General features: G+C 54.4%; 32 non-coding genes and 2 pseudogenes across 32 annotated transcripts; all 34 read right to left on the minus strand.

The window, feature by feature from the left end:
* Nucleotides 1-115: 115 nt before the first annotated feature.
* Nucleotides 116-229, minus strand: LOC140584614 (U5 spliceosomal RNA). The gene has a single exon (XR_011986576.1). It is a non-coding gene; the product is annotated as a U5 spliceosomal RNA (small nuclear RNA).
* A 442-nt stretch (nt 230-671) lies between these two features.
* LOC140585144 (U2 spliceosomal RNA) lies at nt 672-863 on the minus strand. The gene has a single exon (XR_011987104.1). It is a non-coding gene; the product is annotated as a U2 spliceosomal RNA (small nuclear RNA).
* A 195-nt stretch (nt 864-1,058) lies between these two features.
* On the minus strand, nt 1,059-1,172 carry LOC140584615 (U5 spliceosomal RNA). The gene has a single exon (XR_011986577.1). It is a non-coding gene; the product is annotated as a U5 spliceosomal RNA (small nuclear RNA).
* A 414-nt stretch (nt 1,173-1,586) lies between these two features.
* Nucleotides 1,587-1,778, minus strand: LOC140585145 (U2 spliceosomal RNA). Its single transcript, XR_011987105.1, has one exon. It is a non-coding gene; the product is annotated as a U2 spliceosomal RNA (small nuclear RNA).
* A 195-nt stretch (nt 1,779-1,973) lies between these two features.
* LOC140584616 (U5 spliceosomal RNA) lies at nt 1,974-2,087 on the minus strand. The gene has a single exon (XR_011986578.1). It is a non-coding gene; the product is annotated as a U5 spliceosomal RNA (small nuclear RNA).
* A 431-nt stretch (nt 2,088-2,518) lies between these two features.
* Nucleotides 2,519-2,710, minus strand: LOC140585146 (U2 spliceosomal RNA). Its single transcript, XR_011987106.1, has one exon. It is a non-coding gene; the product is annotated as a U2 spliceosomal RNA (small nuclear RNA).
* Nucleotides 2,711-2,905: 195 nt separating this feature from the next.
* LOC140584617 (U5 spliceosomal RNA) lies at nt 2,906-3,019 on the minus strand. Its single transcript, XR_011986579.1, has one exon. It is a non-coding gene; the product is annotated as a U5 spliceosomal RNA (small nuclear RNA).
* A 427-nt stretch (nt 3,020-3,446) lies between these two features.
* LOC140585148 (U2 spliceosomal RNA) lies at nt 3,447-3,638 on the minus strand. Its single transcript, XR_011987108.1, has one exon. It is a non-coding gene; the product is annotated as a U2 spliceosomal RNA (small nuclear RNA).
* A 195-nt stretch (nt 3,639-3,833) lies between these two features.
* On the minus strand, nt 3,834-3,947 carry LOC140584619 (U5 spliceosomal RNA). Its single transcript, XR_011986581.1, has one exon. It is a non-coding gene; the product is annotated as a U5 spliceosomal RNA (small nuclear RNA).
* A 439-nt stretch (nt 3,948-4,386) lies between these two features.
* On the minus strand, nt 4,387-4,578 carry LOC140585149 (U2 spliceosomal RNA). Its single transcript, XR_011987109.1, has one exon. It is a non-coding gene; the product is annotated as a U2 spliceosomal RNA (small nuclear RNA).
* Nucleotides 4,579-4,773: 195 nt separating this feature from the next.
* LOC140584620 (U5 spliceosomal RNA) lies at nt 4,774-4,887 on the minus strand. The gene has a single exon (XR_011986582.1). It is a non-coding gene; the product is annotated as a U5 spliceosomal RNA (small nuclear RNA).
* A 439-nt stretch (nt 4,888-5,326) lies between these two features.
* Nucleotides 5,327-5,547, minus strand: LOC140584172 (U2 spliceosomal RNA; annotated as a pseudogene).
* A 6,026-nt stretch (nt 5,548-11,573) lies between these two features.
* On the minus strand, nt 11,574-11,687 carry LOC140584621 (U5 spliceosomal RNA). The gene has a single exon (XR_011986583.1). It is a non-coding gene; the product is annotated as a U5 spliceosomal RNA (small nuclear RNA).
* A 441-nt stretch (nt 11,688-12,128) lies between these two features.
* LOC140585150 (U2 spliceosomal RNA) lies at nt 12,129-12,320 on the minus strand. The gene has a single exon (XR_011987110.1). It is a non-coding gene; the product is annotated as a U2 spliceosomal RNA (small nuclear RNA).
* A 195-nt stretch (nt 12,321-12,515) lies between these two features.
* LOC140584622 (U5 spliceosomal RNA) lies at nt 12,516-12,629 on the minus strand. The gene has a single exon (XR_011986584.1). It is a non-coding gene; the product is annotated as a U5 spliceosomal RNA (small nuclear RNA).
* A 442-nt stretch (nt 12,630-13,071) lies between these two features.
* Nucleotides 13,072-13,263, minus strand: LOC140585151 (U2 spliceosomal RNA). Its single transcript, XR_011987111.1, has one exon. It is a non-coding gene; the product is annotated as a U2 spliceosomal RNA (small nuclear RNA).
* Nucleotides 13,264-13,458: 195 nt separating this feature from the next.
* LOC140584623 (U5 spliceosomal RNA) lies at nt 13,459-13,572 on the minus strand. The gene has a single exon (XR_011986585.1). It is a non-coding gene; the product is annotated as a U5 spliceosomal RNA (small nuclear RNA).
* Nucleotides 13,573-14,015: 443 nt separating this feature from the next.
* Nucleotides 14,016-14,207, minus strand: LOC140585152 (U2 spliceosomal RNA). The gene has a single exon (XR_011987112.1). It is a non-coding gene; the product is annotated as a U2 spliceosomal RNA (small nuclear RNA).
* A 195-nt stretch (nt 14,208-14,402) lies between these two features.
* Nucleotides 14,403-14,516, minus strand: LOC140584624 (U5 spliceosomal RNA). Its single transcript, XR_011986586.1, has one exon. It is a non-coding gene; the product is annotated as a U5 spliceosomal RNA (small nuclear RNA).
* Nucleotides 14,517-14,935: 419 nt separating this feature from the next.
* On the minus strand, nt 14,936-15,127 carry LOC140585153 (U2 spliceosomal RNA). The gene has a single exon (XR_011987113.1). It is a non-coding gene; the product is annotated as a U2 spliceosomal RNA (small nuclear RNA).
* A 195-nt stretch (nt 15,128-15,322) lies between these two features.
* On the minus strand, nt 15,323-15,436 carry LOC140584625 (U5 spliceosomal RNA). Its single transcript, XR_011986587.1, has one exon. It is a non-coding gene; the product is annotated as a U5 spliceosomal RNA (small nuclear RNA).
* A 415-nt stretch (nt 15,437-15,851) lies between these two features.
* Nucleotides 15,852-16,043, minus strand: LOC140585154 (U2 spliceosomal RNA). Its single transcript, XR_011987114.1, has one exon. It is a non-coding gene; the product is annotated as a U2 spliceosomal RNA (small nuclear RNA).
* Nucleotides 16,044-16,238: 195 nt separating this feature from the next.
* On the minus strand, nt 16,239-16,352 carry LOC140584626 (U5 spliceosomal RNA). Its single transcript, XR_011986588.1, has one exon. It is a non-coding gene; the product is annotated as a U5 spliceosomal RNA (small nuclear RNA).
* A 431-nt stretch (nt 16,353-16,783) lies between these two features.
* On the minus strand, nt 16,784-16,975 carry LOC140585155 (U2 spliceosomal RNA). Its single transcript, XR_011987115.1, has one exon. It is a non-coding gene; the product is annotated as a U2 spliceosomal RNA (small nuclear RNA).
* Nucleotides 16,976-17,170: 195 nt separating this feature from the next.
* LOC140584627 (U5 spliceosomal RNA) lies at nt 17,171-17,284 on the minus strand. Its single transcript, XR_011986589.1, has one exon. It is a non-coding gene; the product is annotated as a U5 spliceosomal RNA (small nuclear RNA).
* Nucleotides 17,285-17,715: 431 nt separating this feature from the next.
* LOC140585156 (U2 spliceosomal RNA) lies at nt 17,716-17,907 on the minus strand. Its single transcript, XR_011987116.1, has one exon. It is a non-coding gene; the product is annotated as a U2 spliceosomal RNA (small nuclear RNA).
* A 195-nt stretch (nt 17,908-18,102) lies between these two features.
* Nucleotides 18,103-18,216, minus strand: LOC140584628 (U5 spliceosomal RNA). Its single transcript, XR_011986590.1, has one exon. It is a non-coding gene; the product is annotated as a U5 spliceosomal RNA (small nuclear RNA).
* A 439-nt stretch (nt 18,217-18,655) lies between these two features.
* Nucleotides 18,656-18,847, minus strand: LOC140584083 (U2 spliceosomal RNA). The gene has a single exon (XR_011986119.1). It is a non-coding gene; the product is annotated as a U2 spliceosomal RNA (small nuclear RNA).
* A 195-nt stretch (nt 18,848-19,042) lies between these two features.
* Nucleotides 19,043-19,156, minus strand: LOC140584630 (U5 spliceosomal RNA). The gene has a single exon (XR_011986592.1). It is a non-coding gene; the product is annotated as a U5 spliceosomal RNA (small nuclear RNA).
* Nucleotides 19,157-19,600: 444 nt separating this feature from the next.
* Nucleotides 19,601-19,840, minus strand: LOC140584200 (U2 spliceosomal RNA; annotated as a pseudogene).
* A 1,346-nt stretch (nt 19,841-21,186) lies between these two features.
* Nucleotides 21,187-21,300, minus strand: LOC140584631 (U5 spliceosomal RNA). Its single transcript, XR_011986593.1, has one exon. It is a non-coding gene; the product is annotated as a U5 spliceosomal RNA (small nuclear RNA).
* A 435-nt stretch (nt 21,301-21,735) lies between these two features.
* On the minus strand, nt 21,736-21,927 carry LOC140585157 (U2 spliceosomal RNA). Its single transcript, XR_011987117.1, has one exon. It is a non-coding gene; the product is annotated as a U2 spliceosomal RNA (small nuclear RNA).
* A 195-nt stretch (nt 21,928-22,122) lies between these two features.
* On the minus strand, nt 22,123-22,236 carry LOC140584632 (U5 spliceosomal RNA). Its single transcript, XR_011986594.1, has one exon. It is a non-coding gene; the product is annotated as a U5 spliceosomal RNA (small nuclear RNA).
* A 451-nt stretch (nt 22,237-22,687) lies between these two features.
* On the minus strand, nt 22,688-22,874 carry LOC140584157 (U2 spliceosomal RNA). Its single transcript, XR_011986181.1, has one exon. It is a non-coding gene; the product is annotated as a U2 spliceosomal RNA (small nuclear RNA).
* Between the last annotated feature and the right edge of the window lie 4,256 nt (nt 22,875-27,130).

The raw sequence follows: 27,130 nt of genomic DNA on the forward strand, positions 1-27,130 counted from the left end.
TGGCAGGTGTCGCCCGGCGAGTCCACGCGTGATCCAGGGAGACCACAGCCGCGCCACCGGGCACCTAACGCCAGCCGCTAAGCCGGGCCCAGTCTTCCTTTGACAGCAGCAGTGCAGCTCTGCTTGGGCAGAGCCTCCAAAAATACCATGAACTCATCGCTATCCCTCTCCACGGAAATCTTTAGTAAAAGGCGAAAGATTTATACGGGATGAAGAGAGACCCGAGTCGATATGGGGCCGCCGCCAAGCCCGTCGCCGTTAGCCGGGCCTGCGTGACGCCCCCGCTCGGAGTAGAATGCCCAGGGGCGTCGCAGCCGCCGTCCTCGGGGCCCCGACTCCTCCCTGTCCTCCTGTCCTCTCAAAAGACAGCAATCATTTTAACAAACATGAGGGGAAATTCAAAAGGCAAAGATGACATCATGCCTTACCTCAGCGCAGCTGTCCACCGCACAAACAGTGTGTCACCTTCCTTTAAAAAAAAAAAAAAAAAAAAAAAAAAAAAAAAGAAAAACGGCGGGAAACGGGGGCCACGCACAGACAGGGCCCCCCCCCTCACAGCACTCAGTCTATTAGTCACTCACTCAGTCAGTCAGTCAGTCAGTCAGTCAGTCAGTCAGTCAGTCAGTCAGTCAGTCAGTCAGTCAGTTCTGCCTTTCGACAACAGGGGGCAGTAGAGGTGCACCATTCCCGGAAGCACTGCAATACCGGGTCGATGCGTGGAGCGGACGGGGCAAGCCCCACTTCCGGCTCCCTGTTCCAAAAATCCGTTTAATATGTGGTCCCCTCCATGGGGGACGTATCAGATATTAAACTGATAAGAACAGATACTACACTTGATCTTAGCCAAAAGGCCGAGAAGCGATACCCACAAATTGCGCCCCGCCGGGCGCCGGCATGCGGGATGCCGACGGAGCTGGCGCGGCTCAGCCCTCACCAGCCCCTCTGGCAGGTGTCGCCCGGCGAGTCCACGCGTGATCCAGGGAGACCACAGCCGCGCCACCGGGCACCTAACGCCAGCCGCTAAGCCGGGCCCAGTCTTCCTTTGACAGCAGCAGTGCAGCTCTGCTTGGGCAGAGCCTCCAAAAATACCATGAACTCATCGCTATCCCTCTCCACGGAAATCTTTAGTAAAAGGCGAAAGATTTATACGGGATGAAGAGAGACCCGAGTCGATATGGGGCCGCCGCCAAGCCCGTCGCCGTTAGCCGGGCCTGCGTGACGCCCCCGCTCGGAGTAGAATGCCCAGGGGCGTCGCAGCCGCCGTCCTCGGGGCCCCGACTCCTCCCTGTCCTCCTGTCCTCTCAAAAGACAGCAATCATTTTAACAAACATGAGGGGAAATTCAAAAGGCAAAGATGACATCATGCCTTACCTCAGCGCAGCTGTCCACCGCACAAACAGTGTGTCACCTTCCTTTAAAAAAAAAAAAAAAAGAAAAACGGCGGGAAACGGGGGCCACGCACAGACAGGGCCCCCCCCCTCACAGCACTCAGTCTATTAGTCACTCACTCACTCACTCAGTCAGTCAGTCAGTCAGTCAGTCAGTCAGTCAGTCAGTCAGTTCTGCCTTTCGACAACAGGGGGCAGTAGAGGTGCACCATTCCCGGAAGCACTGCAATACCGGGTCGATGCGTGGAGCGGACGGGGCAAGCCCCACTTCCGGCTCCCTGTTCCAAAAATCCGTTTAATATGTGGTCCCCTCCATGGGGGACGTATCAGATATTAAACTGATAAGAACAGATACTACACTTGATCTTAGCCAAAAGGCCGAGAAGCGATACCCACAAATTGCGCCCCGCCGGGCGCCGGCATGCGGGATGCCGACGGAGCTGGCGCGGCTCAGCCCTCACCAGCCCCTCTGGCAGGTGTCGCCCGGCGAGTCCACGCGTGATCCAGGGAGACCACAGCCGCGCCACCGGGCACCTAACGCCAGCCGCTAAGCCGGGCCCAGTCTTCCTTTGACAGCAGCAGTGCAGCTCTGCTTGGGCAGAGCCTCCAAAAATACCATGAACTCATCGCTATCCCTCTCCACGGAAATCTTTAGTAAAAGGCGAAAGATTTATACGGGATGAAGAGAGACCCGAGTCGATATGGGGCCGCCGCCAAGCCCGTCGCCGTTAGCCGGGCCTGCGTGACGCCCCCGCTCGGAGTAGAATGCCCAGGGGCGTCGCAGCCGCCGTCCTCGGGGCCCCGACTCCTCCCTGTCCTCCTGTCCTCTCAAAAGACAGCAATCATTTTAACAAACATGAGGGGAAATTCAAAAGGCAAAGATGACATCATGCCTTACCTCAGCGCAGCTGTCCACCGCACAAACAGTGTGTCACCTTCCTTTAAAAAAAAAAAAAAAAAAAAAAAAAAAAAAAAAGAAAAACGGCGGGAAACGGGGGCCACGCACAGACAGGGCCCCCCCCCTCACAGCACTCAGTCTATTAGTCACTCACTCACTCACTCAGTCAGTCAGTCAGTCAGTCAGTCAGTCAGTCAGTCAGTCAGTTCTGCCTTTCGACAACAGGGGGCAGTAGAGGTGCACCATTCCCGGAAGCACTGCAATACCGGGTCGATGCGTGGAGCGGACGGGGCAAGCCCCACTTCCGGCTCCCTGTTCCAAAAATCCGTTTAATATGTGGTCCCCTCCATGGGGGACGTATCAGATATTAAACTGATAAGAACAGATACTACACTTGATCTTAGCCAAAAGGCCGAGAAGCGATACCCACAAATTGCGCCCCGCCGGGCGCCGGCATGCGGGATGCCGACGGAGCTGGCGCGGCTCAGCCCTCACCAGCCCCTCTGGCAGGTGTCGCCCGGCGAGTCCACGCGTGATCCAGGGAGACCACAGCCGCGCCACCGGGCACCTAACGCCAGCCGCTAAGCCGGGCCCAGTCTTCCTTTGACAGCAGCAGTGCAGCTCTGCTTGGGCAGAGCCTCCAAAAATACCATGAACTCATCGCTATCCCTCTCCACGGAAATCTTTAGTAAAAGGCGAAAGATTTATACGGGATGAAGAGAGACCCGAGTCGATATGGGGCCGCCGCCAAGCCCGTCGCCGTTAGCCGGGCCTGCGTGACGCCCCCGCTCGGAGTAGAATGCCCAGGGGCGTCGCAGCCGCCGTCCTCGGGGCCCCGACTCCTCCCTGTCCTCCTGTCCTCTCAAAAGACAGCAATCATTTTAACAAACATGAGGGGAAATTCAAAAGGCAAAGATGACATCATGCCTTACCTCAGCGCAGCTGTCCACCGCACAAACAGTGTGTCACCTTCCTTTAAAAAAAAAAAAAAAAAAAAAAAAAAAAAAAAAGAAAAACGGCGGGAAACGGGGGCCACGCACAGACAGGGCCCCCCCCCTCACAGCACTCAGTCTATTAGTCACTCACTCACTCACTCAGTCAGTCAGTCAGTCAGTCAGTCAGTCAGTCAGTCAGTTCTGCCTTTCGACAACAGGGGGCAGTAGAGGTGCACCATTCCCGGAAGCACTGCAATACCGGGTCGATGCGTGGAGCGGACGGGGCAAGCCCCACTTCCGGCTCCCTGTTCCAAAAATCCGTTTAATATGTGGTCCCCTCCATGGGGGACGTATCAGATATTAAACTGATAAGAACAGATACTACACTTGATCTTAGCCAAAAGGCCGAGAAGCGATACCCACAAATTGCGCCCCGCCGGGCGCCGGCATGCGGGATGCCGACGGAGCTGGCGCGGCTCAGCCCTCACCAGCCCCTCTGGCAGGTGTCGCCCGGCGAGTCCACGCGTGATCCAGGGAGACCACAGCCGCGCCACCGGGCACCTAACGCCAGCCGCTAAGCCGGGCCCAGTCTTCCTTTGACAGCAGCAGTGCAGCTCTGCTTGGGCAGAGCCTCCAAAAATACCATGAACTCATCGCTATCCCTCTCCACGGAAATCTTTAGTAAAAGGCGAAAGATTTATACGGGATGAAGAGAGACCCGAGTCGATATGGGGCCGCCGCCAAGCCCGTCGCCGTTAGCCGGGCCTGCGTGACGCCCCCGCTCGGAGTAGAATGCCCAGGGGCGTCGCAGCCGCCGTCCTCGGGGCCCCGACTCCTCCCTGTCCTCCTGTCCTCTCAAAAGACAGCAATCATTTTAACAAACATGAGGGGAAATTCAAAAGGCAAAGATGACATCATGCCTTACCTCAGCGCAGCTGTCCACCGCACAAACAGTGTGTCACCTTCCTTTAAAAAAAAAAAAAAAAAAAAAAAAAAAAAAAAAGAAAAACGGCGGGAAACGGGGGCCACGCACAGACAGGGCCCCCCCCCTCACAGCACTCAGTCTATTAGTCACTCACTCACTCACTCAGTCAGTCAGTCAGTCAGTCAGTCAGTCAGTCAGTCAGTCAGTCAGTCAGTTCTGCCTTTCGACAACAGGGGGCAGTAGAGGTGCACCATTCCCGGAAGCACTGCAATACCGGGTCGATGCGTGGAGCGGACGGGGCAAGCCCCACTTCCGGCTCCCTGTTCCAAAAATCCGTTTAATATGTGGTCCCCTCCATGGGGGACGTATCAGATATTAAACTGATAAGAACAGATACTACACTTGATCTTAGCCAAAAGGCCGAGAAGCGATACCCACAAATTGCGCCCCGCCGGGCGCCGGCATGCGGGATGCCGACGGAGCTGGCGCGGCTCAGCCCTCACCAGCCCCTCTGGCAGGTGTCGCCCGGCGAGTCCACGCGTGATCCAGGGAGACCACAGCCGCGCCACCGGGCACCTAACGCCAGCCGCTAAGCCGGGCCCAGTCTTCCTTTGACAGCAGCAGTGCAGCTCTGCTTGGGCAGAGCCTCCAAAAATACCATGAACTCATCGCTATCCCTCTCCACGGAAATCTTTAGTAAAAGGCGAAAGATTTATACGGGATGAAGAGAGACCCGAGTCGATATGGGGCCGCCGCCAAGCCCGTCGCCGTTAGCCGGGCCTGCGTGACGCCCCCGCTCGGAGTAGAATGCCCAGGGGCGTCGCAGCCGCCGTCCTCGGGGCCCCGACTCCTCCCTGTCCTCCTGTCCTCTCAAAAGACAGCAATCATTTTAACAAACATGAGGGGAAATTCAAAAGGCAAAGATGACATCATGCCTTACCTCAGCGCAGCTGTCCACCGCACAAACAGTGTGTCACCTTCCTTTAAAAAAAAAAAAAAAAAAAAAAAAAAAAAAAAAGAAAAACGGCGGGAAACGGGGGCCACGCACAGACAGGGCCCCCCCCCTCACAGCACTCAGTCTATTAGTCACTCACTCACTCACTCAGTCAGTCAGTCAGTCAGTCAGTCAGTCAGTCAGTCAGTCAGTCAGTCAGTTCTGCCTTTCGACAACAGGGGGCAGTAGAGGTGCACCATTCCCGGAAGCACTGCAATACCGGGTCGATGCGTGGAGCGGACGGGGCAAGCCCCACTTCCGGCTCCCTGTTCCAAAAATCCGTTTAATATGTGGTCCCCTCCATGGGGGACGTATCAGATATTAAACTGATAAGAACAGATTTTTTTTTTTTTTTTTTTTTCCAATACTTTATTTAACAGTTCTGCACACACATTAACACAAGCAATTTAAGACATTGAATAAAAACCACACTTTTAAAACATGGCATTGTCAACACGGAATATTAAAACAACCTCTTCCTGCAAAAACAGTACTCATCATAAAGCAACATAACAACAATGTAAAAGGTTGAAATTTTCCAAGTTATACACATCAATGCCTGTACAACCAAACATTAATTATATATATTAAAATAGAATTAAACAAGCAAAATATGCAGAACTATATATAAACAATACAATCAACAATTAAAATTACAAACAAATAACCTTTAATTACATTGATATGGCCATTTATACAAATAAAATGTCACCTCAAATGCAAGTCATTAAAAAGTTAAAACCTTAAAAGAGGAACAGACCCGCAGACCTCAAACTTCAAACACAAGGGTCGGGTTAAAACAGGGTTATATACCATCCTCACACACATAAAATCTGTGACTTCGGGCATAAAATACGGTTAATCACAAACACAAAGCACATCAAACAAGTTAAAATGTTAATAAATAATGTTAATATTAATAAACACGTGCTAAAAGTGATCAACCAGTAGTGCACAATAAGTTCTGTACATGCAATTATTTAAAAAAAAAAAAAAAATAAATAAATAAATATTTAAAATACAACACACGCACAAAAACCAAGCACACTTACCTAAAACCCAAAGTACCTTCTGTGTGCTCCAGAAAGGTGCGTCATGTCCACCCTGTAGAATGGAGCGTCACCACCTAAACAACACGGGGCTAAAGCCAAAAGAGGCCCTTCCACCTCTCCTTGGCCTCGTGATAGCCCCGCTGGATGACGTCAGTCTCCATCCTGAAACCCAAGTCGGCCCGGATTTTACGGAATACCCCTTGTGCCTCCAGATGAACCCCTCTGCGGATGAGCGCGGTCCTGGCATTCCACAGCTCTCGCTTGGTAATGCTGACCAGCAGCCACATCCAGGGGCCGAAGGGGTTATGGAGGTTGGGGTCCCACCCCTTCAACACCTTGTCGTAGGTCAGACCGGGCTGCAGGTCCACACGTCCACACAGGCCCGCTACCAACCCCCAAACTCTCTGTGCATGCCCACAGTCCCAAAACACGTGCCTGATGGTCTCATCCTCGCTGCACTCGGGCCTGGGGCAGCGGGGGTGTCTGGTCAGCTTATGCCTATGTAAGACGTCCCTGACTGGCAGCTTACCATGAAGGCACTGCCAGTTCAGGTCCTGCAGCCTGTGATCCAAACCCTTAGGCTGGATTCTCGCCCATGTGCCTTCCTCCAGGCCCAACATGGCCCGAGTATCCCTATGACCAAGCAAAGCACTGTAAAGCGCTCTATGCTTGGTCAAGGCCTCTGTCTTGACACCTGCCGGAAAAGACTTACTCCACTTGACAGCGTGGCTGTAGTGGGCCGGCAGGGTCTCAGCCTTGGGGCCGAGGTTGGTCCACGACGCCACCAGACGTCTCATGGGGAGAGCCAGCCACAGACGCACAAAGTGCTGATGGGGGTGCTCGAGGGGAGCTGCCAGGCGCGCGCAGAGCTGCGAGAAGAACAGGCAGTCAAGCTTGAGAGGAAAGTCAATAACATCCCTCCCCCCACTGTCCTTTCCGAGATACATCACTTCCCTACGCACGTACTCATACCTGCCCCCCCAGACGAGGTTGAAAACGTCCTTCGTCAGGCCTCTGCGCATGAAGCGGGGCAAAGGGTACACATGTGCAAGGTAGAGCAGGGTGGGAAGAATATCCGCTTTTAAGGCTAAGACCTTACCTTGGAAGGACAGGGACCTGGACTTCCACAGTCCGATCTTCCGCCTGGCGATCGCCAACCGCTCCTCCCAGTTCAAACGGGCGGCACCATCCGAAAGGAAGTTGACCCCCAACACTTTGAGAGGTCCGTCACAGAGGGTGAGACCCCCTGCGACGTCCTCCCTCGCCTTCCAGCTGCCGAAATACTTGGCCACCGACTTACTGAGGTTGAGCGTCGCGCCGGAGGCCCTACCGAACGCATGAACAAGGCTCATGGCATGACCGAGAGACTGATCAGAGCAGACGAAAAGGGTGGTGTCGTCCGCGTACTGGGTCAGCCTAACAGATTTCCCCCGGCTTCCTGGGATAAGAAGGCCATCGACCCCGGGGTGGGCGCGAATGGCGCACGCCAGTGGCTCTATATAGAGCGCGTAGAGGAGGGGGGAGAGGGGACATCCCTGCCTCACTCCACTCAGCTGGGGCACCAAGTCACTCAGGAAGCCATTGATAACAACATGGCTTCCAACTTCGTTATACAAAGTGTGTAACCACCCCAGATAATTGGGTCCAAAGCCAAACTTACCCAATACTTGAAACAGGAAGCGGTGATCTACCCGGTCAAAGGCTTTCTCCTGGTCCAAGCTGACCAGCAGGAGAGGGAGGTTCCTGTCCTCCACCCAGGCGATGGCGTCGCGGATGAGATGGAGATTCCACGTCGCCGATCGACCCGGTACTCCACACGTCTGATCGCTGTGAACCAGATGAGCCATGGCCTTCTTCAGGCGTTCTGTAAGGGTCTTTGCAATGAGCTTTGTGTCTACACAAAGCATGGTCAGGGGCCTCCAGTTGCCAAGGTCGGCACGATCGCCCTTCTTGTGCAACAAAGAAAGAACCCCTGACCTCATGCTCCTAGTGAGCAAACCCCGGCGCTGAACGTCCTCTACAACCTGCAGTAATTCCGGCCCGAGGACATCCCAAAAGGTGTAATAAAATTCCACCGGGAGCCCATCAAGGCCCGGTACCTTGCGGCGGTTCATCTTGCCAAGCACTGCGGTCAGCTCGGCCAAGGTGATGGGGGCTTCTAAGCCGTCACGAATGTCACTGGGAAGGCAAGGTAAAATGTTGTCTAGGAACCGCTCCCCTACAACCGGGTCCGTATCCCTAACCTTAAAAAGATCACAATAAAACAATTTGGCAACCTCCAGCATGTCTGATGTTGTAGTTACCTTGTTGCTATTTGAGGCACGGAGAGAGACAAAGCTCTTCTCCTCCCGGGCTTCCCTGGCTCTCTGGAAAAAAAAGGCGTTGCACTTTTCATTGTTTTCCAACAGGCACATTTTGTCGCGGAGCATTAGGGCCGAGGCAGCCTGTTCATGCAGGCGCCTCAGCTCACCCTTTATGCCAAGCAGTCGCTCGTGATCGATGGCGCCCCCGTTGTTGTGAGCGGCGTATTCATCCCGCAACCTTCTCTCCAGCTGCAGAATGGAGAATTTCTTCTCCATCCTGCGCTGCTTGCTGTACTGCATGGAGAAGGTTCGGATCCTATCCTTCACACTCTCCCACCATTCAGCCACGGAGGGGAAGGTAGGCTTGTCCTTCTGCCACTCGGAGAAGTGATCTAAAAAAAGGTGTCTAAAATCGCTCTCCTCCAGGATCTGCAGGTTCATTTTCCAATAGCCACCCCCATATTCAGGGGCGTCTATGGAAACAGTGGCCTCCACTGCCAAGTGGTCAGTGGGCCACTGTGGGGAGAGGGACACCTTTTTAAAAACAACGGGGGGTGAGGCTAAAATATAGTCGATGCGACTGCTGGCTCCGCGACTATTGTGCCAGGTGAAGCCCGGCATGCTGGGGTTGCATATCTTAAAACCATCAACAAGTTTAAAGGAACGAATAAAATGGCGAAAGTGCCCAGAGCTGACATCCTGTCTACCCTCCAACGAGATGTTAAAGTCCCCTCCTAAAATCAAGTGTCGATCTGTGACACAGAACGGGGACAACTCTTCAAAGAGAGTTATACGGGACGAGGCCTCCACTGGAGCGTAGACACATATGGCCCGGAGGCGCTGTCCCCTCCATGTGGCGTCCACCCCCAAAACCCTACCTTGAAGAACGGTAAACGATCTTACTTCTTCAAAGGCGCGGTCGCCAAAAAGGATCCCGACGCCTGAGGAGTGGACACCACCTACGCTCCAGTAGGATCTACCCCTCTTCCATTGTCGTGAAAAGAGAGCCTCGTCCCGCTGGTCCCGGAGGTGGACTTCCTGCAGAAAACAAATGCTGAAGGGAGAAGATGCCAGCTGATTAAAAACAGATGTGCGCTTTAAAACGTTCCTCAAACCCCTGACATTCAAGGTGACAATATTAAAATTGGCCATGAAATGTTAAAAAGGTAAAATACAATTACAAACAACACACTAAAATAATAAAAGCCAGCCATTAAAAACAATACCGCATTACTGCCCCCCCTCCTCAGTCAAACCCAAAAGGCCCCCCAGTTCCAGCCCCCCCAGGTACTCCTGTTCATTTGCTTTGTCCTGCACACTACTGTACTCCTGGGGGGGCGCAGGGGACTGTCCCAAGTCCCACACCAGATGGGGGGCCCCCAATGTCGGGGAGGGGGGACTCTCTCGGCCTTGGTCCCCGGCCGCCACTGCTGGCAAGGTGGCAGCCGGAGGGCTGGATGCGTCGGGTTGTGCCTCCCTTCTGCTCTTCTTCCTCCTCCGGGGGGATGCGCCGCTCTTTCTCCTCCTGCTGCTGACACCTGGAGCCAGGACTGGAGACCCCTCCTGCATTGCAGTCACTGTCGCTGGGGCCTCCTCCACCTCGGCCAGGGCATCTCCTCCTGCCCCCGCCGCCGGCTGTTCCTGCCCTGACGTGGGGGCTTGCGCTCCCCCACCACTCTCCTTGCCGACAGCTCTGCTGCCTAACAGAGCGTCGGCGTATGACGTTTTCCGTTGGGGGCAGGAACGAGCCAGATGGTCCTCACCGTTGCAGTGGATGCAGCGACGGGGGCCCTTGCAGTCCCTGGCCATGTGCCCCGGCTCCAGGCAGTTACGGCAGCGCAGGTTGGCGCATCCCTCCAGAGTGTGTCCGAAGCTGTGACACTGTCGGCAGAAGGGAGGCTGTCCGGAATAAAACAAGTAAGCCTTATTGCCCTGTAGATTAAAATAGGCTGGGGGATGACTAAAACCGCCCGCGCCATTAGCGTCCAGGCGCAGGCGGGCCTGGAACTGGCGTCGTCCAGTCCAGATCCCCAGCTCATCCCGAATATCCTTGTGGCCAGGAAGAAGGTCCACATACTTGTTGAGGAACTGGCGGACGGCCTCGGCGGTGATATGAGGATTAAAACAATGTACAGTTATCACTCGCTTGTCGGGCCACCACAGCGGCTCGATGGTATACTGACCCAGGAGAGGGTACTGAGCCCTCTCCTTGCTCCGCTCCAGGACCTTGGAGTAGCTCTCGTCGGTGGACAGGGTGACCTCGAAGAACTGGTGAGGTCCATTCCGCTGCACACAGAGGATGTCCTCCATGCGGAGGCCCAGCTCCCCGAAGGCCACCTCCCGGATGAAGGCCAGGCGGTCAGGGAAGGTGCCCACCTCCCCTTCGGCCCTCCAGCAGAACCGGGCGGTATTACGCAGGCCACCGCCTGCTACCAGCCACGGCCCGCTGAAGGGCTTCCTCGCAGCTCCGCCGGCCGTCGACATCCGGGATGGTCCACCGACGTCGTTCCTGGAGCAGAGTCCTCCTGCCGCCGTGGTCCCGACGTCCGCCGTGGTCCGGCCGCCGTCCGCCAATCCGGGATGAGCCGAGGAATGCTAAACTATAAAAGCAACTAAAAAATAAAAACACCAGTTCACCCGGCAGGGCGGCGGACAGGCCACCAGCCACTGCGGGATCCCCAGCCTAATAAAAACGAAAATAAAAGCAGGGATAAAAGGCTAAAAGGAAGGCACGGGTCGCCCCGTGGCAGCGGCGGTCAAGCCACCTACTGGTCACGCATTAGGGTCACCGTGCCTTCCTCTAAAAAACCCGACGCAGTCCGTTAAAAGCGATAAAAAGAGCGTAAAATCCACTTGATCTTAGCCAAAAGGCCGAGAAGCGATACCCACAAATTGCGCCCCGCCGGGCGCCGGCATGCGGGATGCCGACGGAGCTGGCGCGGCTCAGCCCTCACCAGCCCCTCTGGCAGGTGTCGCCCGGCGAGTCCACGCGTGATCCAGGGAGACCACAGCCGCGCCACCGGGCACCTAACGCCAGCCGCTAAGCCGGGCCCAGTCTTCCTTTGACAGCAGCAGTGCAGCTCTGCTTGGGCAGAGCCTCCAAAAATACCATGAACTCATCGCTATCCCTCTCCACGGAAATCTTTAGTAAAAGGCGAAAGATTTATACGGGATGAAGAGAGACCCGAGTCGATATGGGGCCGCCGCCAAGCCCGTCGCCGTTAGCCGGGCCTGCGTGACGCCCCCGCTCGGAGTAGAATGCCCAGGGGCGTCGCAGCCGCCGTCCTCGGGGCCCCGACTCCTCCCTGTCCTCCTGTCCTCTCAAAAGACAGCAATCATTTTAACAAACATGAGGGGAAATTCAAAAGGCAAAGATGACATCATGCCTTACCTCAGCGCAGCTGTCCACCGCACAAACAGTGTGTCACCTTCCTTTAAAAAAAAAAAAAAAAAAAAAAAAAAAAAAAGAAAAACGGCGGGAAACGGGGGCCACGCACAGACAGGGCCCCCCCCCTCACAGCACTCAGTCTATTAGTCACTCACTCACTCACTCAGTCAGTCAGTCAGTCAGTCAGTCAGTCAGTCAGTCAGTCAGTCAGTCAGTCAGTTCTGCCTTTCGACAACAGGGGGCAGTAGAGGTGCACCATTCCCGGAAGCACTGCAATACCGGGTCGATGCGTGGAGCGGACGGGGCAAGCCCCACTTCCGGCTCCCTGTTCCAAAAATCCGTTTAATATGTGGTCCCCTCCATGGGGGACGTATCAGATATTAAACTGATAAGAACAGATACTACACTTGATCTTAGCCAAAAGGCCGAGAAGCGATACCCACAAATTGCGCCCCGCCGGGCGCCGGCATGCGGGATGCCGACGGAGCTGGCGCGGCTCAGCCCTCACCAGCCCCTCTGGCAGGTGTCGCCCGGCGAGTCCACGCGTGATCCAGGGAGACCACAGCCGCGCCACCGGGCACCTAACGCCAGCCGCTAAGCCGGGCCCAGTCTTCCTTTGACAGCAGCAGTGCAGCTCTGCTTGGGCAGAGCCTCCAAAAATACCATGAACTCATCGCTATCCCTCTCCACGGAAATCTTTAGTAAAAGGCGAAAGATTTATACGGGATGAAGAGAGACCCGAGTCGATATGGGGCCGCCGCCAAGCCCGTCGCCGTTAGCCGGGCCTGCGTGACGCCCCCGCTCGGAGTAGAATGCCCAGGGGCGTCGCAGCCGCCGTCCTCGGGGCCCCGACTCCTCCCTGTCCTCCTGTCCTCTCAAAAGACAGCAATCATTTTAACAAACATGAGGGGAAATTCAAAAGGCAAAGATGACATCATGCCTTACCTCAGCGCAGCTGTCCACCGCACAAACAGTGTGTCACCTTCCTTTAAAAAAAAAAAAAAAAAAAAAAAAAAAAAAAAGAAAAACGGCGGGAAACGGGGGCCACGCACAGACAGGGCCCCCCCCCTCACAGCACTCAGTCTATTAGTCACTCACTCACTCACTCAGTCAGTCAGTCAGTCAGTCAGTCAGTCAGTCAGTCAGTCAGTCAGTCAGTCAGTTCTGCCTTTCGACAACAGGGGGCAGTAGAGGTGCACCATTCCCGGAAGCACTGCAATACCGGGTCGATGCGTGGAGCGGACGGGGCAAGCCCCACTTCCGGCTCCCTGTTCCAAAAATCCGTTTAATATGTGGTCCCCTCCATGGGGGACGTATCAGATATTAAACTGATAAGAACAGATACTACACTTGATCTTAGCCAAAAGGCCGAGAAGCGATACCCACAAATTGCGCCCCGCCGGGCGCCGGCATGCGGGATGCCGACGGAGCTGGCGCGGCTCAGCCCTCACCAGCCCCTCTGGCAGGTGTCGCCCGGCGAGTCCACGCGTGATCCAGGGAGACCACAGCCGCGCCACCGGGCACCTAACGCCAGCCGCTAAGCCGGGCCCAGTCTTCCTTTGACAGCAGCAGTGCAGCTCTGCTTGGGCAGAGCCTCCAAAAATACCATGAACTCATCGCTATCCCTCTCCACGGAAATCTTTAGTAAAAGGCGAAAGATTTATACGGGATGAAGAGAGACCCGAGTCGATATGGGGCCGCCGCCAAGCCCGTCGCCGTTAGCCGGGCCTGCGTGACGCCCCCGCTCGGAGTAGAATGCCCAGGGGCGTCGCAGCCGCCGTCCTCGGGGCCCCGACTCCTCCCTGTCCTCCTGTCCTCTCAAAAGACAGCAATCATTTTAACAAACATGAGGGGAAATTCAAAAGGCAAAGATGACATCATGCCTTACCTCAGCGCAGCTGTCCACCGCACAAACAGTGTGTCACCTTCCTTTAAAAAAAAAAAAAAAAAAAAAAAAAAAAAGAAAAACGGCGGGAAACGGGGGCCACGCACAGACAGGGCCCCCCCCCTCACAGCACTCAGTCTATTAGTCACTCACTCACTCACTCAGTCAGTCAGTCAGTCAGTCAGTCAGTCAGTCAGTCAGTCAGTCAGTCAGTCAGTCAGTTCTGCCTTTCGACAACAGGGGGCAGTAGAGGTGCACCATTCCCGGAAGCACTGCAATACCGGGTCGATGCGTGGAGCGGACGGGGCAAGCCCCACTTCCGGCTCCCTGTTCCAAAAATCCGTTTAATATGTGGTCCCCTCCATGGGGGACGTATCAGATATTAAACTGATAAGAACAGATACTACACTTGATCTTAGCCAAAAGGCCGAGAAGCGATACCCACAAATTGCGCCCCGCCGGGCGCCGGCATGCGGGATGCCGACGGAGCTGGCGCGGCTCAGCCCTCACCAGCCCCTCTGGCAGGTGTCGCCCGGCGAGTCCACGCGTGATCCAGGGAGACCACAGCCGCGCCACCGGGCACCTAACGCCAGCCGCTAAGCCGGGCCCAGTCTTCCTTTGACAGCAGCAGTGCAGCTCTGCTTGGGCAGAGCCTCCAAAAATACCATGAACTCATCGCTATCCCTCTCCACGGAAATCTTTAGTAAAAGGCGAAAGATTTATACGGGATGAAGAGAGACCCGAGTCGATATGGGGCCGCCGCCAAGCCCGTCGCCGTTAGCCGGGCCTGCGTGACGCCCCCGCTCGGAGTAGAATGCCCAGGGGCGTCGCAGCCGCCGTCCTCGGGGCCCCGACTCCTCCCTGTCCTCCTGTCCTCTCAAAAGACAGCAATCATTTTAACAAACATGAGGGGAAATTCAAAAGGCAAAGATGACATCATGCCTTACCTCAGCGCAGCTGTCCACCGCACAAACAGTGTGTCACCTTCCTTTAAAAAAAAAAAAAAAAAAAAAAAAAAAAAAAAAGAAAAACGGCGGGAAACGGGGGCCACGCACAGACAGGGCCCCCCCCCTCACAGCACTCAGTCTATTAGTCACTCACTCACTCACTCAGTCAGTCAGTCAGTCAGTCAGTCAGTCAGTTCTGCCTTTCGACAACAGGGGGCAGTAGAGGTGCACCATTCCCGGAAGCACTGCAATACCGGGTCGATGCGTGGAGCGGACGGGGCAAGCCCCACTTCCGGCTCCCTGTTCCAAAAATCCGTTTAATATGTGGTCCCCTCCATGGGGGACGTATCAGATATTAAACTGATAAGAACAGATACTACACTTGATCTTAGCCAAAAGGCCGAGAAGCGATACCCACAAATTGCGCCCCGCCGGGCGCCGGCATGCGGGATGCCGACGGAGCTGGCGCGGCTCAGCCCTCACCAGCCCCTCTGGCAGGTGTCGCCCGGCGAGTCCACGCGTGATCCAGGGAGACCACAGCCGCGCCACCGGGCACCTAACGCCAGCCGCTAAGCCGGGCCCAGTCTTCCTTTGACAGCAGCAGTGCAGCTCTGCTTGGGCAGAGCCTCCAAAAATACCATGAACTCATCGCTATCCCTCTCCACGGAAATCTTTAGTAAAAGGCGAAAGATTTATACGGGATGAAGAGAGACCCGAGTCGATATGGGGCCGCCGCCAAGCCCGTCGCCGTTAGCCGGGCCTGCGTGACGCCCCCGCTCGGAGTAGAATGCCCAGGGGCGTCGCAGCCGCCGTCCTCGGGGCCCCGACTCCTCCCTGTCCTCCTGTCCTCTCAAAAGACAGCAATCATTTTAACAAACATGAGGGGAAATTCAAAAGGCAAAGATGACATCATGCCTTACCTCAGCGCAGCTGTCCACCGCACAAACAGTGTGTCACCTTCCTTTAAAAAAAAAAAAAAAAAAAAAAAAAAAAAGAAAAACGGCGGGAAACGGGGGCCACGCACAGACAGGGCCCCCCCCCTCACAGCACTCAGTCTATTAGTCACTCACTCACTCACTCAGTCAGTCAGTCAGTCAGTCAGTCAGTCAGTTCTGCCTTTCGACAACAGGGGGCAGTAGAGGTGCACCATTCCCGGAAGCACTGCAATACCGGGTCGATGCGTGGAGCGGACGGGGCAAGCCCCACTTCCGGCTCCCTGTTCCAAAAATCCGTTTAATATGTGGTCCCCTCCATGGGGGACGTATCAGATATTAAACTGATAAGAACAGATACTACACTTGATCTTAGCCAAAAGGCCGAGAAGCGATACCCACAAATTGCGCCCCGCCGGGCGCCGGCATGCGGGATGCCGACGGAGCTGGCGCGGCTCAGCCCTCACCAGCCCCTCTGGCAGGTGTCGCCCGGCGAGTCCACGCGTGATCCAGGGAGACCACAGCCGCGCCACCGGGCACCTAACGCCAGCCGCTAAGCCGGGCCCAGTCTTCCTTTGACAGCAGCAGTGCAGCTCTGCTTGGGCAGAGCCTCCAAAAATACCATGAACTCATCGCTATCCCTCTCCACGGAAATCTTTAGTAAAAGGCGAAAGATTTATACGGGATGAAGAGAGACCCGAGTCGATATGGGGCCGCCGCCAAGCCCGTCGCCGTTAGCCGGGCCTGCGTGACGCCCCCGCTCGGAGTAGAATGCCCAGGGGCGTCGCAGCCGCCGTCCTCGGGGCCCCGACTCCTCCCTGTCCTCCTGTCCTCTCAAAAGACAGCAATCATTTTAACAAACATGAGGGGAAATTCAAAAGGCAAAGATGACATCATGCCTTACCTCAGCGCAGCTGTCCACCGCACAAACAGTGTGTCACCTTCCTTTAAAAAAAAAAAAAAAAAAAAAAAAAAAAAGAAAAACGGCGGGAAACGGGGGCCACGCACAGACAGGGCCCCCCCCCTCACAGCACTCAGTCTATTAGTCACTCACTCACTCACTCAGTCAGTCAGTCAGTCAGTCAGTCAGTCAGTCAGTCAGTCAGTCAGTTCTGCCTTTCGACAACAGGGGGCAGTAGAGGTGCACCATTCCCGGAAGCACTGCAATACCGGGTCGATGCGTGGAGCGGACGGGGCAAGCCCCACTTCCGGCTCCCTGTTCCAAAAATCCGTTTAATATGTGGTCCCCTCCATGGGGGACGTATCAGATATTAAACTGATAAGAACAGATACTACACTTGATCTTAGCCAAAAGGCCGAGAAGCGATACCCACAAATTGCGCCCCGCCGGGCGCCGGCATGCGGGATGCCGACGGAGCTGGCGCGGCTCAGCCCTCACCAGCCCCTCTGGCAGGTGTCGCCCGGCGAGTCCACGCGTGATCCAGGGAGACCACAGCCGCGCCACCGGGCACCTAACGCCAGCCGCTAAGCCGGGCCCAGTCTTCCTTTGACAGCAGCAGTGCAGCTCTGCTTGGGCAGAGCCTCCAAAAATACCATGAACTCATCGCTATCCCTCTCCACGGAAATCTTTAGTAAAAGGCGAAAGATTTATACGGGATGAAGAGAGACCCGAGTCGATATGGGGCCGCCGCCAAGCCCGTCGCCGTTAGCCGGGCCTGCGTGACGCCCCCGCTCGGAGTAGAATGCCCAGGGGCGTCGCAGCCGCCGTCCTCGGGGCCCCGACTCCTCCCTGTCCTCCTGTCCTCTCAAAAGACAGCAATCATTTTAACAAACATGAGGGGAAATTCAAAAGGCAAAGATGACATCATGCCTTACCTCAGCGCAGCTGTCCACCGCACAAACAGTGTGTCACCTTCCTTTAAAAAAAAAAAAAAAAAAAAAAAAAAAAAAAAAGAAAAACGGCGGGAAACGGGGGCCACGCACAGACAGGGCCCCCCCCCTCACAGCACTCAGTCTATTAGTCACTCACTCACTCACTCAGTCAGTCAGTCAGTCAGTCAGTCAGTCAGTCAGTCAGTCAGTTCTGCCTTTCGACAACAGGGGGCAGTAGAGGTGCACCATTCCCGGAAGCACTGCAATACCGGGTCGATGCGTGGAGCGGACGGGGCAAGCCCCACTTCCGGCTCCCTGTTCCAAAAATCCGTTTAATATGTGGTCCCCTCCATGGGGGACGTATCAGATATTAAACTGATAAGAACAGATACTACACTTGATCTTAGCCAAAAGGCCGAGAAGCGATACCCACAAATTGCGCCCCGCCGGGCGCCGGCATGCGGGATGCCGACGGAGCTGGCGCGGCTCAGCCCTCACCAGCCCCTCTGGCAGGTGTCGCCCGGCGAGTCCACGCGTGATCCAGGGAGACCACAGCCGCGCCACCGGGCACCTAACGCCAGCCGCTAAGCCGGGCCCAGTCTTCCTTTGACAGCAGCAGTGCAGCTCTGCTTGGGCAGAGCCTCCAAAAATACCATGAACTCATCGCTATCCCTCTCCACGGAAATCTTTAGTAAAAGGCGAAAGATTTATACGGGATGAAGAGAGACCCGAGTCGATATGGGGCCGCCGCCAAGCCCGTCGCCGTTAGCCGGGCCTGCGTGACGCCCCCGCTCGGAGTAGAATGCCCAGGGGCGTCGCAGCCGCCGTCCTCGGGGCCCCGACTCCTCCCTGTCCTCCTGTCCTCTCAAAAGACAGCAATCATTTTAACAAACATGAGGGGAAATTCAAAAGGCAAAGATGACATCATGCCTTACCTCAGCGCAGCTGTCCACCGCACAAACAGTGTGTCACCTTCCTTTAAAAAAAAAAAAAAAAAAAAAAAAAAAAAAAAAGAAAAACGGCGGGAAACGGGGGCCACGCACAGACAGGGCCCCCCCCCTCACAGCACTCAGTCTATTAGTCACTCACTCACTCACTCAGTCAGTCAGTCAGTCAGTCAGTCAGTCAGTCAGTCAGTCAGTCAGTCAGTTCTGCCTTTCGACAACAGGGGGCAGTAGAAGTGCACCATTCCCGGAAGCACTGCAATACCGGGTCGATGCGTGGAGCGGACGGGGCAAGCCCCACTTCCGGCTCCCTGTTCCAAAAATCCGTTTAATATGTGGTCCCCTCCATGGGGGACGTATCAGATATTAAACTGATAAGAACAGATACTACACTTGATCTTAGCCAAAAGGCCGAGAAGCGATACCCACAAATTGCGCCCCGCCGGGCGCCGGCATGCGGGATGCCGACGGAGCTGGCGCGGCTCAGCCCTCACCAGCCCCTCTGGCAGGTGTCGCCCGGCGAGTCCACGCGTGATCCAGGGAGACCACAGCCGCGCCACCGGGCACCTAACGCCAGCCGCTAAGCCGGGCCCAGTCTTCCTTTGACAGCAGCAGTGCAGCTCTGCTTGGGCAGAGCCTCCAAAAATACCATGAACTCATCGCTATCCCTCTCCACGGAAATCTTTAGTAAAAGGCGAAAGATTTATACGGGATGAAGAGAGACCCGAGTCGATATGGGGCCGCCGCCAAGCCCGTCGCCGTTAGCCGGGCCTGCGTGACGCCCCCGCTCGGAGTAGAATGCCCAGGGGCGTCGCAGCCGCCGTCCTCGGGGCCCCGACTCCTCCCTGTCCTCCTGTCCTCTCAAAAGACAGCAATCATTTTAACAAACATGAGGGGAAATTCAAAAGGCAAAGATGACATCATGCCTTACCTCAGCGCAGCTGTCCACCGCACAAACAGTGTGTCACCTTCCTTTAAAAAAAAAAAAAAAAAAAAAAAAAAGAAAAAAAGAAAAACGGCGGGAAACGGGGGCCACGCACAGACAGGGCCCCCCCCCTCACAGCACTCAGTCTATTAGTCACTCACTCACTCACTCAGTCAGTCAGTCAGTCAGTCAGTCAGTCAGTCAGTCAGTCAGTCAGTCAGTCAGTTCTGCCTTTCGACAACAGGGGGCAGTAGAGGTGCACCATTCCCGGAAGCACTGCAATACCGGGTCGATGCGTGGAGCGGACGGGGCAAGCCCCACTTCCGGCTCCCTGTTCCAAAAATCCGTTTAATATGTGGTCCCCTCCATGGGGGACGTATCAGATATTAAACTGATAAGAACAGATTTTTTTTTTTTTTTTTTTTTTTTTTTTTTTATTCATCTTTATTCAACATTTCTGCTTACAATCTAAGAACAACACATAAAACTATAAAAACCCAACATTTTCCACATACTAACTAAAACAAACCCACATCAATACTAATCAAAATAGCACATATCAAAACCCATTTATACCCACAAACTTAATCCAACAGCATAATTAACAAAAACATATTACTGCCATAATAATACAAGACACCTTATAACATACAAATCTTAAAATATGAAACTACTCAAAACATTACAACACCCATTAAAACAGTATTAAATCCATAAATATAGCAGAAAATCTAAAATCTTTAAAAAGGTAAAACATTATCATCCTCAGACATATCCCCATTAAAACTAAGGTCTCCCCCAGACTCAACAGTGGCTAAAAAAGAACATTCATTTGCAATGTCCTGCTGCACTGGATAAGACCGTCTCTCAAGTGGGGAGACCAGAACACTTAGTAAGTCCATCTGCTCAAAAGGGGAAATCGCTTCTCGGCCTAAAGCAGTGTTCTCGTTCCTCCGGGCCTTCTTCCTCCTCCTGCTTTGGACAAACCTGGAGGGAGAGGTTGCGCGCTTTTCAGCCACGGCCAATGGACCCTTACCTGGGGACTCCACAGAAGCACTGGAGGCCGTGGACTCCCCATCGGCACTGGCGAAGGGCTGAGCCTCGGTGTTCCCAGCTCCCCTCTCGGCTCCCCCGTGCATCTCAGCGCAGCCCGGCAGTGTCTTCCATGGTGAGTCCCAGGAGGCCGAAGAGCACCTCCCGGATGAAGCACAGTCTCTCCGGGAAACTCTCCGGTTCCTCCTGGTGAGTCCACTTGAAGGCTGCTGTATGCCGGATGACTACGACGGTCCTGTGTGGGCTCCCGGACATCCTGGCGATGGTGGGCAAGAGAGTCCTCGGGAGCCGGGCAGGGAGTCGACGTGTCCTAGCTGGGTGCCTAAACTAATAAAAGCTGGAAATAAAACCCCAAGCTCACCCTGCGGGAACGGCGGTCAAGCCACCCGAACCTGCACCTTAGGCTTGCAAGGGCTACCCAAAATAAAAAAAAGCGCTAAAAGGAGACAACAGCTAGCCCCGTGGCAGCGGCGGTCAAGCCACCTGCTGGTCACGCTTTAGGTTCGCTGTTGCCTCCACTAAAAAACCTGGCAATAAAAATCCCTCCAAAAAGCAGCACTTGATCTTAGCCAAAAGGCCGAGAAGCGATACCCACAAATTGCGCCCCGCCGGGCGCCGGCATGCGGGATGCCGACGGAGCTGGCGCGGCTCAGCCCTCACCAGCCCCTCTGGCAGGTGTCGCCCGGCGAGTCCACGCGTGATCCAGGGAGACCACAGCCGCGCCACCGGGCACCTAACGCCAGCCGCTAAGCCGGGCCCAGTCTTCCTTTGACAGCAGCAGTGCAGCTCTGCTTGGGCAGAGCCTCCAAAAATACCATGAACTCATCGCTATCCCTCTCCACGGAAATCTTTAGTAAAAGGCGAAAGATTTATACGGGATGAAGAGAGACCCGAGTCGATATGGGGCCGCCGCCAAGCCCGTCGCCGTTAGCCGGGCCTGCGTGACGCCCCCGCTCGGAGTAGAATGCCCAGGGGCGTCGCAGCCGCCGTCCTCGGGGCCCCGACTCCTCCCTGTCCTCCTGTCCTCTCAAAAGACAGCAATCATTTTAACAAACATGAGGGGAAATTCAAAAGGCAAAGATGACATCATGCCTTACCTCAGCGCAGCTGTCCACCGCACAAACAGTGTGTCACCTTCCTTTAAAAAAAAAAAAAAAAAAAAAAAAAAAAAAAAAAGAAAAACGGCGGGAAACGGGGGCCACGCACAGACAGGGCCCCCCCCTCACAGCACTCAGTCTATTAGTCACTCACTCAGTCAGTCAGTCAGTCAGTCAGTCAGTCAGTCAGTCAGTCAGTCAGTCAGTCAGTTCTGCCTTTCGACAACAGGGGGCAGTAGAGGTGCACCATTCCCGGAAGCACTGCAATACCGGGTCGATGCGTGGAGCGGACGGGGCAAGCCCCACTTCCGGCTCCCTGTTCCAAAAATCCGTTTAATATGTGGTCCCCTCCATGGGGGACGTATCAGATATTAAACTGATAAGAACAGATACTACACTTGATCTTAGCCAAAAGGCCGAGAAGCGATACCCACAAATTGCGCCCCGCCGGGCGCCGGCATGCGGGATGCCGACGGAGCTGGCGCGGCTCAGCCCTCACCAGCCCCTCTGGCAGGTGTCGCCCGGCGAGTCCACGCGTGATCCAGGGAGACCACAGCCGCGCCACCGGGCACCTAACGCCAGCCGCTAAGCCGGGCCCAGTCTTCCTTTGACAGCAGCAGTGCAGCTCTGCTTGGGCAGAGCCTCCAAAAATACCATGAACTCATCGCTATCCCTCTCCACGGAAATCTTTAGTAAAAGGCGAAAGATTTATACGGGATGAAGAGAGACCCGAGTCGATATGGGGCCGCCGCCAAGCCCGTCGCCGTTAGCCGGGCCTGCGTGACGCCCCCGCTCGGAGTAGAATGCCCAGGGGCGTCGCAGCCGCCGTCCTCGGGGCCCCGACTCCTCCCTGTCCTCCTGTCCTCTCAAAAGACAGCAATCATTTTAACAAACATGAGGGGAAATTCAAAAGGCAAAGATGACATCATGCCTTACCTCAGCGCAGCTGTCCACCGCACAAACAGTGTGTCACCTTCCTTTAAAAAAAAAAAAAAAAAAAAAAAAAAAAAAAAAGAAAAACGGCGGGAAACGGGGGCCACGCACAGACAGGGCCCCCCCCCTCACAGCACTCAGTCTATTAGTCACTCACTCACTCACTCAGTCAGTCAGTCAGTCAGTCAGTCAGTCAGTCAGTCAGTCAGTCAGTCAGTCAGTCAGTCAGTTCTGCCTTTCGACAACAGGGGGCAGTAGAGGTGCACCATTCCCGGAAGCACTGCAATACCGGGTCGATGCGTGGAGCGGACGGGGCAAGCCCCACTTCCGGCTCCCTGTTCCAAAAATCCGTTTAATATGTGGTCCCCTCCATGGGGGACGTATCAGATATTAAACTGATAAGAACAGATTTTTTTTTCCCAATACTTTATTAAACAGTTCTGTACAACAATTAAAATCATACCAATACACAAAGCATATATACATCAATTAGCATCAATTAGCACTGTAATCAAAACATAATAAAACAGCCTTTTAGGTTCACAAATTAGTAAAAATATATATCCATAAATACTTTATAAAAGGCTAAAACATTCTCAACACACAGTGCTACTTATATATGCTATACAAAACAGAGCATTATTAAAACAACATTAAACAAAACCTCTCCAGAACTGCAAAAAGACACACAACTATAAAACCACCAATACGTTACAATAACAATTAAAACACAACTACAATTAAATGGCCATTTACAAAAATAAAATGTCACCATAAATGCCACCTATTAAAAACTAAAACCATTAAAAGAGGAACACACCCGCCGACCTCCAACCTCTACGCCAGGGTCAGGTTGAGACAGGGTCATACATATTTCCAAACACTTAAAATCAGCACCTCGGGAATAAAACATGGTCAATCACTTAATATACAGCACAACAAGTAAAATGTTAGATGTTAATAAATACAATGATTATTAATATTAATAAATAAGTGCTAAAAAAGATCAACCAAAACCATGCTTAATTGATTATGCACATGCTGTTAGTTAAAAACATTTTAATTAAAACACACGCACAAAAACAACAAAGCACACTCACCTAAAACCCGAAGTACCTCCTGTGTGCTTCAGAAAAGTGCGTCACGTCAACCCTGTAGAATGGAGCGTCACCACCTAAACGAAACGGGGCTAAAGCCAAAAGAGGCCCTTCCACCTCTCCTTGGCCTCGTGATAGCCCCGCTGGATGACGTCAGTCTCCATCCTGAAACCCAAGTCGGCCCGGATTTTACGGAATACCCCTTGTGCCTCCAGATGAACCCCTCTGCGGATGAGCGCGGTCCTGGCATTCCACAGCTCCCGCTTGGTAATGCTGACCAGCAGCCACATCCAGGGGCCGAAGGGGTTATGGAGGTTGGGGTCCCACCCCTTCAACACCTTGTCGTAGGTCAGACCGGGCTGCGGGTCCACACGTCCACACAGGCCCGCTACCAACCCCCAAACTCTCTGTGCATGCCCACAGTCCCAAAACACGTGCCTGATGGTCTCATCCTCACTGCACTCGGGCCTGGGGCAGCGGGGGTGTCTGGTCAGCTTATGCCTATGTAAGACGTCCCTGACTGGCAGCTTACCATGAAGGCACTGCCAGTTCAGGTCCTGCAGCCTGTGATCCAAACCCTTAGGCTGGATTCTCGCCCATGTGCCTTCCTCCAGGCCCAGCATGGCCCGAGTATCCCTATGACCAAGCAAAGCCCTGTAAAGCGCTCTATGCTTGGTCAAGGCCTCTGTCTTGACACCTGCCGGAAAAGACTTACTCCACTTGACAGCGTGGCTGTAGTGGGCCGGCAGGGTCTCAGCCTTGGGGCCGAGGTTGGTCCACGACGCCACCAGACGTCTCATGGGGAGAGCCAGCCACAGACGCACAAAGTGCTGATGGGGGTGCTCGAGGGGAGCTGCCAGGCGCGCGCAGAGCTGCGAGAAGAACAGGCAGTCAAGCTTGAGAGGAAAGTCAATAACATCCCTCCCCCCACTGTCCTTTCCGAGATACATCACTTCCCTACGCACGTACTCGTACCTGCCCCCCCAGACGAGGTTGAAAACGTCCTTCGTCAGGCCTCTGCGCATGAAGCGGGGCAAAGGGTACACATGTGCAAGGTAGAGCAGGGTGGGAAGAATATCCACTTTTAAGGCTAAAACCTTACCTTGGAAGGACAGGGACCTGGACTTCCACAGTCCGATCTTCCGCCTGGCGATCGCCAACCGCCCCTCCCAGTTCAAACGGGCGGCACCATCCGAAAGGAAGTTGACCCCCAACACTTTGAGAGGTCCGTCACAGAGGGTGAGACCACCTGCGACGTCCTCCCTCGCCTTCCAGCTGCCGAAATACTTGGCCACCGACTTACTGAGGTTGAGCGTCGCGCCGGAGGCCCTACCGAATGCATGAACAAGGCTCATGGCATGACCGAGAGACTGATCCGAGCAGACGAAAAGGGTGGTGTCGTCTGCGTACTGGGTCAGTTTAACAGTTTTCCCCCGACTTCCTGGGATAAGAAGGCCATCGACCCCGGGGTGGGTGCGAATGGCGCACGCCAGTGGCTCTATATAGAGCGCGTAGAGGAGGGGGGAGAGGGGACATCCCTGCCTCACTCCACTCAGCTGGGGCACCAAGTCACTCAGGAAGCCATTGATAACAACATGGCTTCCAACTTCGTTATACAAAGTGTGTAACCACCCCAGATAATTGGGTCCAAAGCCAAACTTACCCAATACTTGAAACAGGAAGCGGTGATCTACCCGGTCAAAGGCTTTCTCCTGGTCCAAGCTGACCAGCAGGAGAGGGAGGTTCCTGTCCTCCACCCAGGCGATGGCGTCGCGGATGAGATGGAGGTTCCACGTCGCCGATCGACCCGGTACTCCACACGTCTGATCGCTGTGTACCAGATGAGCCATGGCCTTCTTCAGGCGTTCGGTAAGGGTCTTTGCGATGAGCTTTGTGTCTACACAAAGCATGGTCAGGGGCCTCCAGTTGCCAAGGTCGGCACGATCGCCCTTCTTGTGCAACAGAGAAAGAACCCCTGACCTCATGCTCCTAGTGAGCAAACCCCGGCGCTGAACGTCCTCTACAACCTGCAGTAATTCCGGCCCGAGGACATCCCAAAAGGTGGAATAAAATTCCACCGGGAGCCCATCAAGGCCCGGTACCTTGCGGCGGTTCATCTTGCCAAGCACTGCGGTCAGCTCGGCCAAGGTGATGGGGGCTTCTAAGCCGTCACGAATGTCACTGGGAAGACAAGGTGAGATGTTGTCTAGGAACCGCTCCCCTACAACCGGGTCCGTGTCCCTAACCTTAAAAAGATCACAATAAAACAATTTTGCAACCTCCAGCATGTCTGATGTTGTAGTTACCTTGTTGCTATTTGAGGCACGGAGAGAGACAAAGCTCTTCTCCTCCCGGGCTTCCCTGGCTCTCTGGAAAAAAAAGGCGTTGCACTTTTCATTGTTTTCCAACAGGCACATTTTGTCGCGGAGCATTAGGGCCGAGGCAGCCTGTTCATGCAGGCGCCTCAGCTCACCCTTTATGCCAAGCAGTCGCTCGTGATCGATGGCGCCCCCGTTGTTGTGAGCGGCGTATTCATCCCGCAACCTTCTCTCCAGCTGCAGAATGGAGAATTTCTTCTCCATCCTGCGCTGCTTGCTGTACTGCATGGAGAAGGTTCGGATCCTATCCTTCACACTCTCCCACCATTCAGCCACGGAGGGGAAGGTAGGCTTGTCCTTCTGCCACTCGGAGAAGTGATCTAAAAAAAGGTGTCTAAAATCGCTCTCCTCCAGGATCTGCAGGTTCATTTTCCAATAGCCGCCCCCATATTCAGGGGCGTCTATGGAAACAGTGGCCTCCACTGCCAAATGGTCAGTGGGCCACTGTGGGGAGAGGGACACCTTTTTAAAAACAACGGGGGGTGAGGCTAAAATGTAATCGATGCGACTGCTAGCTCCGCGACTATTATGCCAGGTGAAGCCCGGCATGCTGGGGTTGCATGTCTTAAAACCATCAACAAGTTTAAAGGAACGAATAAAATGGCGAAAGTGCCCAGAGCTGACATCCTGTCTACCCTCCAACGAGATGTTAAAGTCCCCTCCTAAAATCAAGTGTCGATCTGTGACACAGAACGGGGACAACTCTTCAAAGAGAGTTATACGGGATGAGGCCTCCACTGGAGCGTAGACACATATGGCCCGGAGGCGCTGTCCCCTCCATGTGGCGTCCACCCCCAAAACCCTACCTTGAAGAACGGTAAACGATCTTACTTCTTCAAAGGCGCGGTCGCCAAAAAGGATCCCGACGCCTGAGGAGTGGACACCACCTACGCTCCAGTAGGATCTACCCCTCTTCCATTGTCGTGAAAAGAGAGCCTCGTCCCGCTGGTCCCGGAGGTGGACTTCCTGCAGAAAACAAATGCTGAAGGGAGAAGATGCCAGCTGATTAAAAACAGATGTGCGCTTTAAAACGTTCCTCAAACCCCTGACATTCAAGGTGACAATATTAAAATTGGCCATGAAATGTTAAAAAGGTAAAATACAATTAAAAACAACACACTAAAATAATAAAAGCCAGCCATTAAAAAACAATACCGCGTTACTGCCCCCCCTCCTCAGTCAAACCCAAAAGGCCCCCCAGTTCCAGCCCCCCCAGGTACTCC

Source organism: Paramormyrops kingsleyae, unplaced genomic scaffold (assembly GCF_048594095.1).
Source record: "Paramormyrops kingsleyae isolate MSU_618 unplaced genomic scaffold, PKINGS_0.4 ups31, whole genome shotgun sequence".
In the NCBI taxonomy this organism is placed as follows: Eukaryota; Metazoa; Chordata; class Actinopteri; order Osteoglossiformes; family Mormyridae; genus Paramormyrops; species Paramormyrops kingsleyae.